General features: G+C 39.2%; 2 protein-coding genes and 1 pseudogene across 2 annotated transcripts in view; 1 reads left to right on the forward strand and 2 right to left on the reverse strand.

Annotated features, from left to right (window-relative positions):
• ALAS2 (5'-aminolevulinate synthase 2) overlaps nucleotides 1-22,501 on the reverse strand; it is a 421,539-nt gene that overhangs the window by 274,393 nt on the left and 124,645 nt on the right. The window lies entirely within an intron of this gene.
• The window catches only part of LOC703127 (P antigen family member 5), a 57,017-nt gene continuing 36,431 nt past the window's right edge, over nucleotides 1,916-22,501 (forward strand). The window contains exon 1 of the mRNA XM_077989136.1: nucleotides 1,916-2,012. The gene's annotated coding sequence lies outside the window, so the exon portion shown is untranslated. The remainder of the gene's footprint in view (nucleotides 2,013-22,501) is intronic.
• Nucleotides 12,148-13,656, reverse strand: MTRNR2L10 (MTRNR2-like 10; annotated as a pseudogene).

Here is a 22,501-nt window from a genome sequence, read left to right on the forward strand (position 1 = left end):
TCAACTTCCTGTACTCTCACTGTGGGACAGTGATTTTGCTGTTGTTGTTGGTACTTTATTCTCATTGAGATTCATCTATGGAAAGTTACATATAGGGCCTTTGGACCTAAGCATAACTTTAATTAATTTTAACCAGAAAATTTTCAAGTTACTTCAACAAGGGATGGGTGTCACGACTGTATGACTTGTCATAAGCCAGCCAATACATTGATGTAAACTTTCAGAAAATTACATTTAAGTTATGATTAAAATGCTATTTATGTGGCAGACTTCAGATATCTTAGATAGTTGATACTTGCTATTCATAATACACAACGGTAACATATGGAAAATGTAGGTGTAGTGTGGTTTATCCTTAGATTGTCATTTAAAATAAGATTTCAGGCCAGGACCAGTGCCTCATGTATATAATCCCAAAACATTGGGAGGACAAGGCCAGCAGGTCCTTGAGCCCAGGAGTTTGAGGCCAGCTGGGCAACACGGGGAAACCCCATCTCTACCAAAAAATACAAAAATTATACTTGGTGGTGGCATTCACCTGTAGGCTCAGCTACTCGTGAGGCTTAGACAGGAGGATCCGTTGAGCCCAGAAGGTTGGGCCTGCAGTGGGCCGAGGTGGTACCACTGCACTGCAGCCTGGACAGAGTGAGACCCTGCCTCAAAAAACAATTAAATACATAAAATAAGACTTCATAATATGAGAAAATGAAATTGTAACATTTTTGCATCACATTTATTATGACACTAGCCTACAGGTTTTTATTTCATAATCCTGAGGAAAAGAATATTATCATTTCCTTATTTTTATTTTATGTTTGTCTGCTTCAGTTGATAATTTTTGCATTTTTAAGTGTCTGACCTGGAAGCTGATCTCCAAGAGCTGTCTCAGTGAAAGACTGGGAATGAATGCAGAGATGATCCTGATGTCAAGGGGAAGATTCTGCCAAAACTAGAGCATTTTAAAATGCCAGAAGCAGGTACGTTATCCATTAAATGCAAAATTAGGTGCTTTGTGTTTTCTACAAAATTATACTTTTGATAATAAAAAGAGAGAATATTAGTGCCCCTTTAAAAACAGAACTCAAATGCAGACTTTCTTTGAAAGGTAGTTCAGACCCTGAATGCCTGACTGCAAGACTTAAACACTATCAGATACAGAAACAAATTGGGTCAAAGCCATATTGAATCGTCAAATGTGAAAGCATTTTCTTCTGAGTATAACCAACAGCTAACAATTTTCGGATTAGTTTTTAATTTCTACTTTTAAAAAATACATTGTAATACCATTTGTAATACAGTTTGTGTGAAATGTGCTGAGAACTGAAGAGGATTCTAGTACCAGCTCTACCATAATTTGTGAGATTCTTAATGGATCCCGTAAATTCTACACCCACGTTTGCTCTTATTGAAAATAGTGAATGAACATCAGATTAAATTCCATTTCAGTGCTGATTTCTGCATGCTGTGGTTTTGTTGGGTAGAATACACAGATACTTGACTTTCATGATTTGTTTATCATAATAATCAGCTTCAGTTCAATTATAATATCTGAATTGAGACTTCATTGCTCCTAAGAAAATAAACAACCACTCTGCTTGATATTTGTTTCTCTATATGGAGACCTTAATGACTGTTCTTGGATTTTGTCAACTTCTGAATTCGGTGGCTCTTAGTGAAGCCTTGAATATCTGAATAATAGAATGGCAGGAGACAGGTTTCTGTGGCACGTGAAGTAGGGAGAATGCATGTAGGTCAGTGAGCATGCTCCTTGCCCTACTGTTAGTCTTCATGAGCTACTGTGTGTAATTAGATTGAAGACACATATAATAGAATCACCTCTAACTATATCATAGATTACATATTACAAATTTCTATCTTGAGATGTCAGTTAATAGGATCTAAAGTTTAAAGTCCGAGGGCACGCCCAAGATGGCTGTATACGAACAGCTCCAGCCTCCAGCTCCCAGCATGAGCGACACAGAAGACGAGTGATTTCTGCATTTTCAACTGAGGTACCGGGTTCATCTCATTGGGGCATGTCGGACAGTTGGTGCTGGTCCGTGGGTACAGCCCGACCAGCAAGAGCTGAAGCAGGGTGAGGCATCACCTCACCTGGGAAGCACAAGGGGGAAGGGAATTCCTTTTCCTAGCCAAAGGAAATTGAGACACACAACACCTGGAAAATCAGGTAACTCCCACCGTAATACTGTGCTTTACCAATGGTCTTAGCAAACGGCACACCAGGAGGATATATCCCACACCTGGCCCAGAGGGTGCCATGCCCACGGAGCCTCCCTCATTGCTAGCACAGCAGTCTGAGATCTAACTGCAAGGCAGCAGCGAGGCTGAGGGAGGGGCACCTGGCATTGCTGAGGCTTAAGTAGGTAAACAAAGCCACTGGGAAGCTCGAATTGGGTGGAGCCCACCACAGCTCAAGGATGCCTGCCTGCCTCTGTAGACTCCACCTCTGGGGACGGGGCATAGCTAAACAAAAAGCAGCAGAAACCTCGGCAGAGGAAAATATCCCTGTCTGACAGCTTTGAAGAGAGCAGTGGATCTCCCAGCATGGAGGTTGAGATCTGAGAACAGACAGACTGCCTGCTTAAGTGGGTCCCTAACCCCTGAGTAGCCTAACTGGGAGACATCCCGCACTAGGTGCAGACTGACACCTCACACCTCACAAGGCTGGGTACAACCCTGAGACGAAGCTTCCAGAGCAAGAATCAGACAGCAACACTCGCTGTTCAGCAACATTCTATCTTCTGCAGCCTCCGCTGCTGATACCCAGGCAAACAAGATCTGGAGTGGACCTCAAGCAAACTCCAACAGACCTACAGCTGAGGGTCCTGACTGTTAGAAGGAAAACTAACAAACAGAAAGGACACCCACACCAAAACCCCATCAGTACATCACCATCATCAAAGACCAAAGGCAGATAAAACCACAAAGATGGGGAAAAAGCAGGGCAGAAAAGCTGGAAATTCAAAAAATCAGAGCGCATCTCCGCCTCCAAAGGAACGCAGCTCATCGCCAGCAATGGAGCAAAACTGGACGGAGAATGACATTGATGAGTCAAGAGAAGAAGGCTTCAGTAAATCAAACTTCTCAGAGCCAAAGGAGGAACTACATAACCAGTGCAAAGAAACTAAAAACCTTGAAAAAAGATTTGACAAATGGCTAACTAGAATAACCAATGTAGAGAAGTCCTTAAAAGAACTGATAGAGATGAAAACCATAACACGAGAACTACGTGACAAATGCACAAGCTTCAGTAACCGAGTTGAACAACTGGAAGAAAGAGTATCAGCAATTGAAGATCAAATGAATGAAATGAAGCGAGAAGATAAGTGTAGAGAAAAAAGAGTAAAAAGAAATGAACAAAGCCTCCAAGAAATATGGGATTACATGAAAAGACCAAATCTACATCTGATTGGTGTGCCTGAAAGTGACGGGGAAAATGGAATCAAGCTGGAAAACACTCTGCAGGATATCATCCAGGAGAACTTCCCCAACCTAGTAAGGCAGGCCATCATTCAAATTCAGGAAATACAGAGAACACTACAAAGATACTCCTTGAGAAGAGCAACTCCAAGACACATAATTGTCAGATTCATCAAAGTTGAAATGAAGGAAAAAATGTTAAGGGCAGTCAGAGACAAAGGTCGGGTTACCCACAAAGGGAAGACCATCAGACTAACCACAGATCTCTCAGCAGAAACTCTACAAGCCAGAAGAGAGTGAGGGCCAATGTTCAACATTCTTAAAGAAAATAATTTTCAACCCAGAATTTCTTATCCAGCCAATCTAAGTTTCATAAGTGAAGGAGAAATAAAATCCTTTACAGACAAGCACATGCTTAGAGATTTTGTCACCACCAGGCCTGCCTTACAAGAGATCCTGAAGGAAGCACTAAACATGGAAAGGAACAATAGGTACCAGCCATTGCAAAAACATGCCAAAATGTAAAGTCCATTGATGCAAGGAAGAAACTGCATCAACTAATGAGCAAAATAACCAGCTAATATCATAATGACAGGATCAAGTCCACACATAACAATATTAACCTTAAATGTAAATGGACTAAATGGTCCAATTAAAAGACATAGACTGGCAAATTGGATAAAGAGTCAAGGCCCATCAGTTTGCTGTATTCAGGAGACCCATCTCACATGCAGAGACACACATAGGCTCAAAATAAAGGGATGGAGGAAGATCTACCAAGCAAATGGAAAACCAAAAAAAAAGCAGGGGTCGCAATCCTAGTCTCTGATAAAAGAGACTTTAAACCATCAAAGATCAAAAGAGACAAAGAAGGCTATTACACAATGGTAAAGGGATCAATTAATCAGGAAGAGCTAAATATCTTAAATATATATGCACCCAATACAGGAGAACCCAGATTCATAAAGCATGTCCTTAGAGACTTACAAAGAGACTTAGACTCCCGTACAATAATAACGAGAGACTTTAACACCCCACTGTCAACATTAGACAGATCAACGTGACAGAAAGTCAACAAGGATATCCAGGAATTGAACTCAAGTCTGCACCAAGCAGACCTAATAGACATCTACAGAACTCTCCACTCCGAATCAACAGAATATACATTCTTCTTAGCATCACATCACACTTATTCCAAAATTGACCACATAATTGGAAGTAAAGCACTCCTCAGCAAATGTAAAAGAACAGAAATTATAACAAACTGTCTCTCAGACCACAGTGCAATCAAACTAGAACTCAGGACTAAGAAACTCAAATAAAACCTCTCAACTACATGGAAACTGAACAACCTGGTTCTGAATGACTACTGGGTACATAACAAAATGAAGGCAGAAATAAAGATGTTCTTTGAAACCAATGAGAACAAAGATACAACATACCAGAATCTCTGGGACACATTTAAAGCAGTGTGTAGAGGGAAATATATAGCACTAAATGCCCACAAGAGAGAGCAGGAAAGATCTAAAATTGACACCCTAACATCACAATTAAAAGAACTAGAGAAGCAAAAGCAAACACATTCAAAAGCTAGCAGAAGGCAAGAAATAACTAAGATCAGAGAAGAACTGAAGGAGATAGAGACACAAAAAATGCTTCCAAAAATCAATGAATCCAGGAACTGGTTTCTTGAAAATAGCAACAAAATTGATAGACTGCTAGCAAGATTAATAAAGAAGAAAAGAAAGAAGAATCAAATAGATGCAATAAAAAATGATAAAGGGGATATCACCACTAACCCCACAGAAATACAAACTACCATCAGAGAATACTATAAACACCTCTATGCAAATAAACTAGAAAACCTAGAAGAAACGGATAATTTCCTGGACACTTACACTCTCCCAAGACTAAACCAGGAAGAAGTTGAATCCCTGAATAGACCAATAGCAGGCTCTGAAATTGAGGCAATAATTAATAGCCTACCAACCAAAAAAAGTCCAGGACCAGATGGATTCACAGCTGAATTCTACCAGAGTTACAAGGAGGAGTTGGTACCATTCCTTCTGAAACTATTCCAATCAATAGAAAAAGAGGGAATCCTCCCTGACTCATTTTATGAGGCCAACATCATCCTGATACCAAAGCCTGACAGAGATACAACAAAAAAAGAGAATTTTCGACCAATATGTCTGATGAACATCGATGCAAAAATCCTCAATAAAATACTGGCAAACTGAATCTAGCAGCACATCAAAAAGCTTATCCACCATCATCAAGTGGGCTTCATCCCTGGGATGCAAGACTGGTTCAACATATGCAAATCAAGAAACGTAATCCAGCATATAAACAGAACCAAAGACAAAAACCACATGTTTATCTCAATAGATGCAGAAAAGGCCTTTAACAAAATTCAACAGCCCTTTATGCTAAAAACTCTCAATAAATTTGGTATTGATGGGATGTATCTCAAAATAATAAGAGCTATTTATGACAATCCCACAGCCAATATCATACTAAACAGGCAAAAACTGGAAGCATTCCCTTTGAAAACTGGCACAAGACAGGGATGCCCTCTCTCACCACTCCTATTCAACATAGTGTTGGAATTTCTGGCTAGGACAATCAAGCAAGAGAAAGAAATAAAGGGTATTCAGTTAGAAAAGAAGAAGTCACATTGTCCCTGTTTGCAGATGACAGGATTGCATATTTAGAAAACCCCATTGTCTCAGCCCAAAATCTCCTTAAGCTGATAAGCAACTTCAGCAAAGTCTCAGGATACAAAATCAATGTGCAAAAGTCATAAGCATTCTTATACACCAGTAACAGACAAACAGAGAGCCAAATCATGAATGAAATTCCATTCACAATAGCTTCAAAGAGAAGAAAATACCTAGGAATCCAACTTACAAGGGATGTAAAGGACCTCTTCAAGGAGAACTACAAACCACTGCTCAGTGAAATAGAAGAGGACACAAACAAATGGAAGAACATACCATGTTCCTGGATAGGAAGAATTGATATCCTGAAAATGGCCATACTGCCCAAGGTAATTTATAGATTGAATGCCATCCCCATTAAGCTACCAATGACTTTCTTCACAGAATTGGAAAGAAACTGCTTTAAAGTTCATATGGAACCAAAAAAGAGCCCACATTGCCAAGACAATCCTAAGCCAAAAGAACAAGCTGGAGGCGTCATGCTACCTGACTTCAAACTGTACTACAAGGCTACAGTAACGAAAACAGCATGGTACTGGTACCAAAACAGAGATATAGACCAATGGAACAGAACAGAGCCCTCAGAAATAATACCACACATCTACAGCCATCTGATCTTTGAAAAACCTGAGAAAAACAAGAAATGGGGAAAGGATTCCCTATTTAATAAATGGTGCTGGGAAAATTGGCTAGCCATAAGTAGAAAGCTGAATCTGGATCCTTTCGTTATTCTTTATACGAAAATTAATTCAAGATGGATTAGAGACTTAAATGTTAGACCTAAAACCATAAAAACCCTAGAAGAAAACGTAGGCAATACCATTCAGGACATAGGCATGGGCAAGGACTTCATGTCTAAAACCCCAAAAGCAACAGCAACAAAAGGCAAAATTGATTAATGGGATCTAATTAAACTAAAGCCCTTCTGCACAGCAAAAGAATCTGCCATCTGAGTGAACAGGCAACCTACAGAATGGGAGAAAATTTTTGCAATCTACTCATCTGACAAAGGGCTAATATCCAGAACCTATAAAGAACTCAATCAAATTTACAAGAAAAAAATGCCATCAAAAATTGGGCAAAGGATATGGACACTTCTCCAAGGAAGACATTCATACAGCCAACAGACTCATGAAAAAATGCTCATCATCACTCGCCATCAGAGAAATGCAAATCAAAACCACAATGAGATACCATCTCACACCAGTTAGAATGGCGATCATTAAAAAAATCAGGAAACAACAGGTGCTGGAGAGGATGTGGAGAAATAGGAACACTTTTACACTGTTGGTGGGACTGTAAACTAGTTCAACCATTTTGGAAAACAGTGTGGCGATTCCTCAAGGATCTAGAACTAGAAATACCATTTGACTCAGCCATCCCATTACTGGGTATATATCCAAAGGATTATAAATCATGCTGCTATAAAGACACATGCACATGTATGTTTATTGCAGCACTATTCACAATAGCAAAGACTTGGAATCAACCCAAATATCCATCAGTGACACACTGGATTAAGAAAATGTGGCACACATATACCATGAAATACTATGCAGTCATAAAAAAGGATGAGTTTGTGTCCTTTGTAGGGATGTGGATGCAGCTGGAAACCATCATTCTCAGCAAACTGTCACAAGAACAGAAAACCAAATACCGCATGTTCTCACTCATAGGTAGGAATTGAACAATGAGATCACTTGGACACAGGAAGGGGAACATCACACACCGGGTCCTATTGTGGGGAGGGGGTGGGGGGACGGATAGCATTAGGAGATATACCTAATGTAAATGACGAGTTAATGGGTGCAGCACACCAACATGGCACATGTGTACATGCATAACAAACCTGCATGTTTTGCACATGTACCCTAGAACTTAAAGTGTAATAAAAAAAATAAATAAAGTTTAAAGTACATAGCTCACTAATTCCTGAGTAGTCAGCATATTTTACCATATTTTCTAAATTGCCAACTGTTAATTAGAAGAGCTTCTAAATTTAAAGGAAACACTCCATGTTTATGGAGGAAATTACCTAGATGTTTTTACTCTACACTGCTGAACCATTTCATTAGACTTACATTAAAGGATAGTTTTCAGACTATTTCCAGTAGCCTATTGAACAAGCCTCAGTTGCATTCTTAGGAAAATCATAGCCTTAAATGCAGATCTTTTTAAAGCGGATAGCAAATTACATGATACAAGAAAATCATAATAGAAAACAAAACTAGTAATAATAAAAGAGCAACAGAATAAACCTAACAGAAGAGGAAAGAGGTAGTGAATAAAAGAAAGGTATGAATTGTTAGTAAAAGGCAAACTAATCCAAAAATAATAAATTTAACAGCTTGTTCTTTTGAAAAATAGCTACGAATAGAGTATCCAGTAGTATATAGTAGTTTACACTATCTAGAAGAAAATGGAAAAAGATGAATACGGAATATGTATAAGATGCAGGTTTTGAATATAGGGCATAATAGAAAATGAATACATTCTTAAACTCTAATATTTTCAAAGTATGGATGAAATTACTGATATAAGAACACACTCATTATTTAATATATTCCTATAATACCTGAATATCTAAACATTGCAAAGACTGTAGAAGTACTTGTGACATTTGCCAGTTGTCCCTCAAAAACACTTACTTTTAGAAACAAAAATTTTCTTCTTCACATGTCTTACTCTTCTTTTCCATTTCCCTCTATTTCTGTTTCCTTTTTTGCCACACTGTTCATGATATATACTTATTTGATGTTTTGATGTCAAAAACGATAGTGATAGCTTAACACTAATGTAGCTATATAATTAATTATGTAAATGGAATACTTTCCTAGTGAAAAAAGAGTCATTGTGGTAATAAAGTTAATGGCCCCTAAGATAGAAGAAACACCTGCCAAGTGGAGATAGAAGATGGTCGGATCCAGAGACTCCTACATGTGCTAGATTTCCTGCTAAGGGGGGATAAACTGTTCAGCTGGTTCCAGCGCCAGCTTCTACTATTGAGGATGCAAGTGGAAGTAGAAAAGATGGGGGAAGAAGTCAGAAACTCATGTTATTTATTCTGGGGAATGCCATGTCGGTGCACCAATTATCAGAGGGACTAATCAGTTGCTGAATCCCCCAATTATGATTGGTATTACCAGAAAGAGGATCATGATGAATATATGGGTGGTAACAATAACATTGTAGATCTGATCATCCCCTAGTGGAGTTCCTGATTGGCCTAATTCTGCTTGAATTGGGAGGTTTAAGGCAGTGCCTACTATCCCTTCCCATGTGCCAAATAGCAGGTATAGAGTTCCTATGTCTTTGTGGTTAGTTGAAAACAATCAACAATTGATGAACACAAGAGGGAAAAAAGGTAAAATAGCTGAGTAAGCATTGGACTGTAAATCTAAACGCCTCTTTTTAGCAGCCCTGAGGGGATTTCTCATGTTGAATTGCAAATTCAAAGGAGAAAGGGGATTCTCTCGTCTTTGCCTCCCAATGGCGGGAGAAGTAGATTGAAGCCAATTGATTAGGGTGTTTAGCTGTTAACTAAATTTTCTTGGGTTTGAATTCCACCAATCTATCAAGGGCTTAGCTTCATTAAAGTGGTTGATTTGCATTCAATTGATGCAGAATAGAGTCTTGCAGTCCTCAGGTCTGTTACAGAAATTAAGTGTAATCTGCATGCTTTTAAGGCTCTTGGTCTTATTTAACCTAAATTTCTAAGTTATAGTTAGTATTAATGGAGAGATACGTAAGAGGAGGGTAGAAGAGATAAGTAGGGGGAAGAATGGTATGGGTTTTGTGTTTTCGAATTGTCATTTTATTTTCATATTATTATATGTGGGGAATAATGTCACTGAGATGGAATAAATCAGGCATATGTAAAAGTACAGGTTGAGTAGGGTTATGATAGCTATAATGGTTTGGCAATAAGGTTCTTGTTTTTTGCAAATTCTGGGATGATGATTCATTTAGGCAGGAACCCTGTTAATGGAGGTAAACCTCCTAGAGATAGTAGAATTAGTGGAATTATAGGTGTCAACCATGTTAATTTGTTTCAGGTGTGTGATAGTGACAGCATTGTGGTGCTTATACTCAGGTTGAGTGTTAAAAATGCGGTTATTGTTAAGATAAAATAAATAATTAGGTTTAGAATGGTAATGTTTGGGCTATAGAGTAGTGCTGCTATTATTTAGCCTATGTGAGTGATTGAGGAGTAGGCTAAGATTTTACACAGTTGTGCTTGGTTAAGCCCTCCTCAGCTGCCTACTATAAAGGATAGAATTGTGATAGATAGGAGGATGTTCGTGTTTGTTGATGGGAAAATTTAAAACATAATTGATGTTTCTTCATAATGTCATGTGAGGAGAAGTATACCAGATATTAGAGAGGGTCCTTGGGTTACCTCTGGGACTCAGAAGTGAAAGGGGGCTGGCTGCTCCTAGTTTTATTATTAGGGTCACTATTATTAAGGATGAAAATTGATTAATAGTGTTTATTATTGTTCATTGTCCAGAGGACAGGTTGTTGAAAAGGATACCTGTTATGAGAATTACAGATGTGGTTGCTTGTGTAAGGAAATATTTGGTTGCTGCTTCTGTAGAGCTGTAGATCAGGGACTTATTTTTTAAATTAGGATTGGGATAAGGGCTAGTATATTTATTTCTAGGCCTGTTCAGATGAGAAATCAGTGTGATCCTAGCATTGTGATAAGAGTTCCTGTAAAAATAGTAAGGGAAATAACAAGTTGAGCTAAGGGATTAATTAGTATGGGAAGGGTGTAACCAACATTTTCTGGGTATGGGCCTGATAGCTTATTTAGCTGACCTTACTCTAGGACATGGTGTGATAGGTAGCATGGAGAATTTTGGATTCTCAGGGGTAGGTTCAATTCCTATAGTTCTAGAAATAAGAGGATTTTAACCGCTGTTGTTTACTCTATCAAAGTAATTCTTCTGTCAGACGTATTTCCTATGTTTGGAGTGGGATGCTAGAAATTAGGACAGGGATTGAGATATGTCATATACAGAATGCTAGTGTAAGTGGTAGGAAATTTTTTCATGGAAGATATATGAGTTGGTTGTAGCAGAATCAAGAGTATGCTCTTAGAATTTATAAGAATAGAGTGGTTAAAAGAAGGGTCTTGGTAATGAAATTTGTGGTATAGAGTTCTGGTGAATATATGGCGTGTAGTGCTCCTAGGAAGATAGTGGTAGTTATGGCATTTATTATGATAATATTCATGTACTCTGCTATAAAGAAGTGGGCAAATGAGCTTGCGGCATGTTTCATGTTGAAACCTGAGACTAACTCTGATTCTCCTTCTGTTAGATCAAAAGGGGCTCGGTTAGTTTCTGCTAGTGTGGAGATAATCATATTATGGCTAGGGATCATGATGGTAGGAGCAGTCAGAGGAGTTCTTTCATTGTGATGAGTGCATATAAGTTAAATGAACCACTTATCAGTAAAACTGATAACAGGATAATGGCTAGGGTGACCTCATTTGAAATTGTCTGGACCATAGCTCGCGATGTGCCTATTAGTGCATATTTTGAACTAGATGCTCATCCTGATCATAGAATAAATGGCTAGACTTGATGTGGTTAGTATAGATAGGAGGCCTATATTAAAATTAATTAGAGGATCTGGTATAGGGAGGGGAGTTCATAAGAGGAGAGTGATAGAAAGGGCTAGGACTGGAGCAATAATGTAAAGGGTAATAGTAGATGTTGAGGGCTGTAAGGGTTCTTTGGTGAAAAGTTGTATTGTGTCAGCAAATGGTTAAAGCAGCCCGTAGGGACCTACAATGTTAGGTCCTTTGCACAGTTGTATGTAGCCTGAGATTTTTCATTCGATGAGTGTAAGTAATGCTATAGCGATGAAAGTAGGGATAATAAGTAGGAGAAGGTTAATTATAGGCATATTGTTAATGAGGGGAGTTGAACCTCTGATTATAAAGTTTTAAGTCTTATACAGTTGCCGGGCTCTGCCATCTTAACAAACCCTGTTCTTGGGTAGGGTGTGTGATGATTTGTTAGATTAAGATAGCATCATCTATGGAGTGAGGGCACTTTATGAAGTGGGCCCTATTTCTCTTTTCCTTTCGTACTAGGGGAAATGTTAAATAGATAGAAACTGACCTGGATTACTCCGGTCTGAACTCAGATCACGTAGGACTTTAATCGTTGAACAAACGAACCCCTAATAGCAGCAACACCATTAGGAAGGATGTCCAGATCCAACATCGAGGTCGTAAACCCTGTTGTCGATATGGACTCTAGAATAGGATTGTACTGTTATCCCTAGGGTAACTTATTCCATTGATCAAATTATTGGGTCAATATATATTAACTTACTTAGACTAGTGCAGTCTTAGTTTAGGTTGCTCGGAGGTTGAATTATGCTCTGAAGTCACCCCAACCAAAATTTTTAATGCAGGGATAGTAGGCTAGGATCTGTAGACTTGTTTAAGTTTTTATTTGAATTAAATAATTAAAGCTCCATACATAGGGTCTTCTTGTCTTATTTGTTTATATCCGCCCCTTCGCGGATAGGTCAATTTCACTGATTAAAAGTAGAAAACAACTGAACCCTCATGTGGCCATTCATACAAGTCCCTATTTAAGGAACAAGTGCTTATGCTACCTTTGCACAGTCAGGATACTGCAGCCGTTGAACATATGTCACTGGGCAGGCAGTGCCTCTAATACTGGTAATGCTAGAGGTGATGTTTTTGGTAAACAGGCGGGGTAAAATTTGCCAAGTTCCTTTTACTTTTTGTATTCTTTCCTTACAGCATGCCTGTGTTGGGTTAACAGTGTAAATAATAAGATGCTTATTATATCATTTATTAATATTAGGCTGTCAGTGGGTTATTCCAGTCTGATGTAAGCTTATGCAATGGAGAATGCTTTCATATTACTTATATTAACATTATTGCTTCTATTAAGTAATAGACTAGTCCATTGTGATGTTAGGAGTTCAGTAGAGTGACTAGAATTTAAGATAGTTAGATGTTGAGCTTAAACACTTTCTTAGTTGGTGGCTGCTATTGGGCCAACTACTGTGGAAATATTTTTTACTCTCTATAGGAAGGTTGTTTCCTAGGGTCTAAAGAGCTGTCTAAACTTACAAGGAGATTAAGTAATTGTGTGGGTAAGTTTAAAGTTGAACTAAGATCCGATCTTGGACAACCAGCTATCACCAGGCTCGGTAGGCTTGTCACTGCTACTCATGAATCTTCTCACTATTTTGCCACATAGGTAAGTGTGCTCTTTCAGCTGTTCTTGGGTAGCTCGTCTGGTTTCGGGGAACTTGGCTATAATTCTCTGTGTAAAGTTATTTCTAGTTAATACATTATGCAGAAGGTATAAGGGTTTGTCTTTGCTTTTTAATGCTTGATACAGTTCTTTCATCTTTCCCTTACGGTACTATGTCTATTGCGCCGGGGTAAAAATGTCTATTGCCTATACTTTTGTCTAGGGTAAATGGTTTGATTAAGATAATTTAATTATATTTTTAGCAAGGTTTGGAGTTAGAGTTGGCTCAAAGTAATCAGGTCGTGATGAAATCTTCAGGGTGTAAGCCGGATGCTTTGGGTTAAGCTACACTTTGGTTTGTCCAAGCACACTTTCCAGTACGCTTAGCTTGTTATGACTTATCTCCTCTATATGTGCATAGAAAATTTTTAGTAGTAGTGATTTCTGGAGTAATACTTGAGGGTGACGGATGGTGTGTGCGTGCTTCATGGCCTTATTCAATCAAGCACTCTGCTCTTGGTTTACTGCTAAGTCCTCCTTGAGCCCTTGGATTTCATAAAGGTTGTTGTGAGAGTTTCTGAACATAGAAAATGTAGCCTATTTCTTGCCACCTCATGGACTAAACCTTGAACTAATGTTTTTATGTGTGTACTTGTGCTTACTTTATAACCTTTTTAGGGTTTGCTGAAGATGGCAGTATATAGACTGGGGGCAAGAGGTGGTGAGATGTATTGGGGTTTATTGATTATAGAACAGGCTCTTCTAGAGGGATATAAAGCAACGCCAAGTCCTTTGAGTTTTAAGCTGTTGCTTGTAGTACTCTGGCGAATGGTTTTGTTAATGTAACTATTAGGGTTTAGGGCTAAGCATAGTGGGGTATCTAATCCCAATTTGGGTCTTAGCTATTGTGTCTTCAGGGTATTAAATCCACTTTTGTAGTATATTTTATTTCAGCTGAAGTTTTTTACAACTTAGTTGGAGTTTAGCTTTATTGAGGGCAGACCTTAAACACTCTTTATGCTGAGCTCTATTAGCTTGGGTTAATTGTATGGCCATGGTGGCTGGCACGAAATTGACCAACCCCAAATATTAGTATAATTTAGTTAAACTTTTGTTTATTACTAAAGATTTATCACTGCTGTTTCCCATGGGGGTGTGGTTGAGCAAGGTGTTTTGAGCTGCACTTGTGCATGCTTGATACCTGCTTCTTTTGATCCAGGTGATCTAGAGGGCATTTTCACTGGGGCAAGGATGCTCACGTGTGTAATCTTACTAAGAGCTAATAAAAAGGCCAGGACCAAACCTATCTGTTTATGGTATTGTGTGGGCCCATCTAGGCATTTTCAGTGTCTTGCTTTGAATAGTTAAACTATATTAACTATATAAATACTTAAATGTAAAATTAAAATATAAAAAAGAAATAAGTATGAATGGTTGTTTACAGTTCTGGAAATTCAGGGTCTTTAAAATTGAATTGGCAGAGGTTTGGCCAAGAGGGTTACTTATAATTAGAGTATAATTGATTTAGGACATAATATATGGGGCAGTGTTTTCAGAGGGATATACTCAAAGCATCATATTAGTATTAGGGCAGAAGTATAGTTATTGCATTTATTGTATGAAATGGAGGATAAATTTGGTGGGAGGGTCTTAGATTTTTTAGAAAAATTACATCAATCGAGGGGAGGCTGTTGGGGTGTTCGTGGTTAAAATACGATTTCTCGGCTCTGACCGGGTTGCATTTTAGTCTTTCGTTTTTGGGGTTTGGCAAAGGTACATTTACCTAGGTTGATGGTAAAGTCAAAGATGGGGGAGGGGGGGTTGCAGATTCAGTCAGAGATAGTTCTTGAAATCGTACATGCATCAGTGTACAATTTTTCCAGTGAAAAAAGAGTCATTATTCATGTTGACATCAGCACTGTTAGGTGAAAACTGGGGACAAATGTTTTCCATACCTGAAAAACGACATAAATATAAACTAGCCTAAAGCAAGATTTTTGTACTTTTGCACATGAGGGAAAAATCAAATACTGGCCTTTCTATTCACTTCAGTTATGCAGTTCTTAACGTGACATTAACTATTTTCTTTAAAGATAGCTTTCAAACCACTTCCAGGAGGCTATTTGACATCCAGACCATAGTTTCAAGCCAGAATATTAAATTATTCATTTTTTTTGTAAATTCCATTCGTTTCTTAGGTTTTTTGAGTGTTGCTTTTATTTTTAGTAAAATTATACACAATTTTTGTTTTCTATTTTAACCCCCCTTTTAATAGGTTCACTTGATTTAATGTGTTCTGACCTTGGACTGTCTTTTGGTTTCTTGTAGCACTAGAAAGTAGGGTGTGTTTAAAAAACTTTTTTATTGTATATGCTTGGAAGTCTATCTCCAAAGTCTCTACAGAGGTCTAACGGAATGTAAGCAGAAGGGTGACTCTTAGACTTCTGGTTTTAGTCCATTGCATAAAAGTGAAACTTTGGTGTTATTTGCAAACCTTTAATGTCATCTGAATACAGTTCTGCTAGTAATGTCCCCTCCTCTTATGTTTCTATTATAGATGAAGGGCAACCACAGGTTTGAACGAAAATAAGCTGAAACAATGTAAACTGGTTTTATCTAAGATATTTGACTTAAAAAGATCTTAATAAAGTTTTACAGTTTTTTTTCCAAAGAATTCTTGCACATCTTTTGTTAATTTTATTTCCAAGTATTTGAGACTATTGAAAATTGTGGTTGGGTGTAGTGGCTCACACCTGTAATCCCAGCACTTGAGATGCCGAAGCAGGAGGATTGCTTGAGCTCAGGAGACTGACACCAGCCTGGGCAACATAGGCTCTATGAAAATGAATGAGGAATGCATGAATGTTTGCATGTATGTATGTAGTTGTAGTCCCAGCTACTCTGGATGCTGAGGTGGAAGGGTCCCTTGAGCCCAGGAGGTGGAGCATGAGGATGAGGTTAATCATGTTCAGGTCATTGCAACTTCAGTCTGGGTGACAGAGGGAGACTTTGTTTTGAAAAAAAAAAAAAAAGGGAAAAAAGTATTTTGAAATTTTGTGTTCTGATTGAACTAGTGTATGCAAGTGTGATATTGTGAAATACATATTTGGTCCTCTATCCTGTTTGATGGCATACAACTAAAAATTTTAGAATCTTCAAGAAGTGACTTTTTTTTTTTTTTTTTTTTTTTGAGACAGAGTCTCGCTCTGTCGCCAGGCTGCAGTGCAATAGCACGATCTCAGCTCACTACAACCTCCGCCTCCTGGGTTCAAGTGATTCTCCTGCCTCAGTCTCCTGAGTAGTTGGGATTACAGGTGTCCGCCACCACGCCCAGCTAATATTTGTATTTTTAGTAGAGATGGGGCTTCACCATGTTGGCCAGGATGGTCTCGAGCTCTTGACCTCGTGATCCACCCGCCTTGGCCTCCCAAAGGAAGTGACACCTTTTATATGCTAGTGAGTTGACTGAGGCTGGCGGCCCCTAGGTAGTTCTGAGATGGGGAATTAGAGGGATGGGACTTTCAGCCCCAAACTTCAGGGAAGGGAGAGGGGCTTTTCTGTGATGAAAACTTTTTATCTCTTTAATCATCCTCTTTCTCCTCCAGACTTTTCTATTCTGGAAGGGTTGTATGCAAGAGGGACAAAACCATTTTCAGAAACCACATTTTAGTATAATTTAAGTAAAAATATTCATTAAGTTTAAGAAATGGTCAGGATAAAATTCTGAATTTTAAAAAAATTAAAAAATGGGTTTACAGAACCTCCATCCCTTTTGTCTCTATCATTTATCCAGAGAATCATGGAAAACTGCAATCCCTGGCTTGTGGCTGCTGCACTGAGTAGCCAAACTGCTGGACCTCTTCAGTCAATATCGTTACACATCCAGATGTATTAACCAAGAAACGCAAGGCTGTTTTACACTCCCCGTTTCTTCATCTCCAAGAAATTTCCTTCAAGCCCCTTGCAGTAAATTCACAGAGTTAAAAGTATCATGGACAAGAGAGATCCTGGCTCAGATTTTGGGAGGTGGCTGCAGTAGCTGCAGCCCAGCTGAAAACAAGGCTGGAATGTGTCTTCACATCCCCAACTCCCCTTTCCGAGACAGGGTTTTGCTCTTTTGCCCAGGTTGGAGTACACCAGAGGGCTCACAGCTCACTGCAACCTCGGACTCCTGGGCTCTAGTGATCCTCCTGCCTCACCTTCCTGAGTAGATGGGACTACAGGCACGTGTCACCTCGCCCAACAAATTTTTAAAATTTTGTAGAGCAGGTGGGTCTCACTATGTTGCCCAGGCTAGTCTTGAACTCCTGGCCTCAAGTGATCTCCTGTCTCATCTTCCCAACGTGCTGAGATTACAGGTGGGAGTCACTACACCTGGCTTGTTTCTCCTGTTTTTTTTTTTTTTTTTTTTTTTTTTTCCCTTAAGGCTTAAGGTTGATCTAAGGCTTACTCAAGCCAAGGAAACTGATTTTTTTCCCTCCCACTTGGAGGAAAGTGCAATTCAAACGTTCAGGAATTTTTGGCTACTCAAAGCTCTTTGATATTTGGGTCCTTTCTCTACCTACCTGCAGGAGAAGGCAAAAACCAAAGTCAGCATCTGGCTGCAGTTTTCCCCTTTCCGTCATCCAGCACAGAACAGCGGTTAAGGGATCCAGTGAGCCAGCTCTCTTGCAGTTGGAGGGATTATTGTTAAATGCTGGGAGTACATGTATTTCTCGTAACAGACAACAGCTGAGATGCAGCTTCACATTATGGGGAAATCCATAGTCTCCCAGGTGTGACAGCTTCATCATCTCTACCCCTTCACTCTTCCTTTATTGGAAGAAAGCTTTCACCATATTTTAGTGAGTCAGAGCCTTGCTGGTGACTCACACTGTTGCTGCCACTGTGTCAGGGATCCCCAAGGCCACCCTCACTTTCAGTGATTCCCTGGCATTCTCTGCCACCCTTCTGCATACACTGCTCATAACTGAAGCCAGCCCCCTCACCTCGGCTCAGGATCCCATGCCTCCCGCCTGCTCGGGGGCTTTGTTCCTGCAAAAAAGGGAAAAGAGTATTTTGAAATTTTGTGTTCTGATTGAACTAGTGTATGCAAGTGTGATATTGTGAAATACATATTTGGTCCTTCTTTCTCCTGAACTATCAGCTGCTCCCTCTATATTGGATCATTCCCCAAGCTAAGGTGAAACTCACCTTTTTCTGCCATGTCCTTGTATAGCTACTAACATATTTATCTGCTGCCATTGAAAGCAAAACTGCATCAACAAAAACAACTCACTGCATTGGAATCAATTTTCAAAATTATCTGGAAAGGAAAAGGAACCAGAATAGCCAAAACAATTCTGAAGGATAACTTTGGGGAATTCATGCTGCATAATGTCAAGATTCACATTAATTGTCTTATTTATTTATTTTATTAATATGATTTTTAATCATCCAGCCCCATATGTCAATTATGTTAATTCTATAGGACTCAAGACACTGTGCTGTTGGAGAAAAAATTAACAGATCAGAATAGAGTCCAGCAACAGACTCATAGCCGTAGTAAATTGATTTTCAGAAGATGTGCAAAGGCAATGGAGAAAAATTGTCTTTTCAAGAAATTCTGTTGTTTTCCTTATGCTTCTTGGCCACTACATTAATTGTTTTTTATTCCCCTGTGTCCCTTCCCTTTGTTTCTCCTTTGCCCTTCAACTGCTCTTCTGTTTAAAGGTCTGTCCGTCCCACCACAGTGTGACAGCCTCCACAGCAAGTACCACGTGTTGTTGGTTGGTCTTCCCATTTCCAGCATCCCAGATATTTCCTGTAATGTGGCAGGTATCAATGCATGTCTACTGAACTGACTAATCAATCTTCTGTAATGATCCTAACAGAAAATCACCTCCTCTGTTTTGGACTCATTATTGGAGATGGTATGTTTCTAGGCACCTTACATATGGTGTTTGGTTTTATGCCAGACACTCTAGGGTAATGGCTCTGCCATGGTGTCCTGGAGCTCTTGCAGGTCACCACATAGGCCACATAGGCAAAGTCAGGCTGCAGGCTAACCTGAGTCTTGGCAGAATACCTCGAATCTTGTTGGAGCAAAGGGAGATACGCAGCATGGTGGGAGATGCCACAAGTACTTTCTCAGCAGCTCCCTATCTTCTTGAAGGCCAACACGAGGCCATTCTTCATTCATCTTCCTAGTTTCAGTTAACCACAGGCCTTTCCTCATCTTACGGTACAGTTGTAAAGTATAAAAGTGCTCACTGCCTTAGGATATGTCTGTGGGCTCCTCATAGGCAGAGAGATCCACCATCTGTGCTGTCTGTCACTGAGTACCTTCAAATTAGCATCATACTATGGGGCACGATGCTGTTCTTGCTTTTGCTGTGTCTTCAAGCAATCAACTACTTGGATCCATCTGGGCTCATTGTCTCCCTATTGGTCAAATCTATGGATATGTGACAAGCCAAACTAACAGCTGCAGTGGTGATCCTTGTGGTCCTGTTCGCCACCACAGGGCTGCTGAGGGAATGCTTGAGCACTTGACACACTAATGTATTCAGTGGTGTGTGGTGTTGCCTGACCAGAATGTTGGCCTGTTCTTCACGGCATCACACACAGCAAACAAGTTTTCAGCACATACTATTGACTTAGGGTTGGCCTTGTCACACCTTGGTTATTTACAAATCAACTTTAGAATTGATGCCATGTCTGACATCAGCTACACTGCAATTTAATTAACATAATTTATTTAAATCAAATAAGTTTCTGAACTGATATTCATTTAAAAAGGTAAGTAGATATCCCTGCTTGACATTCAAAAGCAGTTATCACATACTAGAAATATAATTGTAAAGAAAACTGGAATGAAAAAATTTTGAAATTTTAAAGGAAATAAGGAAATATAACTAGTAAACCAAATTTATTTGCAATGTAATGCCTAGTTGGTATGTTATTTCATTGATTTTTCATAGGAATAGTTTAGTGTAAATATTCTCATTTCTAATTTAGAAATGGGGAAACTGTTCCAAAGGATATAAGTATCTTGCCTGACACCTCAATGCCAGTGTGTGAGAGGCAGGAGGGAAACCCATGGCTACTTCATGCCATATCCTGTAAAGCGACAGTGTAGGTAGGACCCAAGTCATCTTGCCTCAGCAAGTTGCCCTGGTTACTTTCCCCTTTCTTCTACCTAGGCCCTAATTCTTTCACCCAGCTTTGCAGCCTGGGGACTTCTCTTATATTTTGTGGCAAATGGGTTACCCCGAGAAAGGATGCAGATGAGGAGACACAAAGGGTGAGGTATGTTGGAAGGGGGAGGGAGCTTCCATGCCCTCTGTGGGCATGGTACCCTTCATGTGTTCAGCTAGCTGGAAGCTCTCCGAACCCTGTCCTTTTGAGTTTTGATGGAGGTTTTCATTATGTAGGTGTGATTGATTAAACCATTGGCCTGCCATTGGTGATCAACTTAACCTTCAGCCCCTCTCCCTTCCCTGAGGGTTAGGGGTGGGGCTGAAAGTTCCAACCCTCTATCCCCATTCTAGAGCTACCTGTAGGTCATTTAGACAGTGTATGGGTCAGAAATATCCATAGATTGATCTTTGTTACTGCTTTTCTTCTTCTAGCTTTAGGTTTAGTTTGTTCTTGTTTCTCTAGTTCCTTGAGGTGTGACATTAAGTTGTCAATTTATGCTCTTTCAGACTTTTTAATGTAGGCTTTTAGCACTGTAAACTTCTCTCTTAGCAGTGCTTTTGCTGTATCCCAGAGGTTTTGATAACTTGTCTCAATATTACTCAATTCCAGGAATTTTTAAATTTTCATCTTGATTTTATTATTAACTGACATATCAGTTAAGAGCAGATTATTTAATTTTTATGTATTCATGTAGTTTTTAGGGTTCCTTTTGGAGTTGATTTCTAGTTTGATTCCACTGTGGTCTGAGAAGATACTTGATATAATTTTGATTTTTAAAAATTTATTGAGACTTGTTTTGTGACCTACCATATGGTCTATTTTGGAGAACGTTCCATGTGCTGATGAAAAGAATGTATATTCTGCAGATCTTTGGCAGAATTTTCTGTAATATTTTTTCAGTCCCTTTGTTCTAGTGTGTCACTTAAGTCCATTGTGTCTGTTGACTTTCTGCCTCTAAGATCTGTCTGGTGCTATCAGTGGTGTGTTCAAGTCTCCCACTATTATTGTTTTGTTTTGCTATCTGTCTCATTTCTTAGGTCTAGTGGTAATTGTTTTATGAATCTAGGAACTCCAGTGTTTGGCGCATATAACTTTAGGATTCTATTATCTTCTCGTTGATTTAATCCTTTTGTCATTATATGGTGACCATCTTTGTCTTATTTATTTTTTTTTTCTGTTGTTGCTTTGAAGTCTGTTTTGTCTGATATAAGAATAGCTACTCCTGTCTGGGAGCAGTGGCTCATACCTGTAATCCCAGCACTCTGGGAGACCAAGGCGGGTGAATTACCTGAGTTCAAGGGTTCAAGACCAGCCTGGCCAACATGGTGAAACCCCATCTCTAGTAAAAATAAAAAGAAATTAGCTGAGCATGGTGGCGGATGCCTGTAAACCCAGCTACTCAGGAGGCTGAGGCAGGAGAATTGCTTGAACCCAGGAAGCAGAGGTTGCAGTGAGCCGAGATCACACTTGCACTCCAGCCTGGGCAGTAAGAGTGAAGCTCCATCTCAAAAAAGAAGAAGAAAAAAAAATACCTACTCCTGCTTGCTTTTGATTTCCATTTTCATGGAGTACCTTTTTCCACCCTTTTACCTTGAATTTGTATGAATCATTCTGTGTTACGTGAGTCTCTTGAAGACAGTAGGCATTTATATTGTGATTTGTTATCAATTCTGCCATTCTGTATCTTTTAAGTGGAGGGTTTAGACCATTTACATACAATGTTATTATTGAGATGTGAGGTACTGTTCTCTTCAGCATGTTCGTTATTACCTAGATTTTTTTTTTTATCATTGTGTTATTGTTTTATAGGCCCGATGAGTTTTAAGCTTTCAAGAAGTCCTATTTTGGTGTGTTTTGGACTTTTCTTGCAAGGTTAAGAACTCCTTTTAGCATGTCTTGTAGTGA

Source organism: Macaca mulatta, chromosome X (assembly GCF_049350105.2).
Source record: "Macaca mulatta isolate MMU2019108-1 chromosome X, T2T-MMU8v2.0, whole genome shotgun sequence".
Classification (NCBI taxonomy): domain Eukaryota; kingdom Metazoa; phylum Chordata; class Mammalia; order Primates; family Cercopithecidae; genus Macaca; species Macaca mulatta.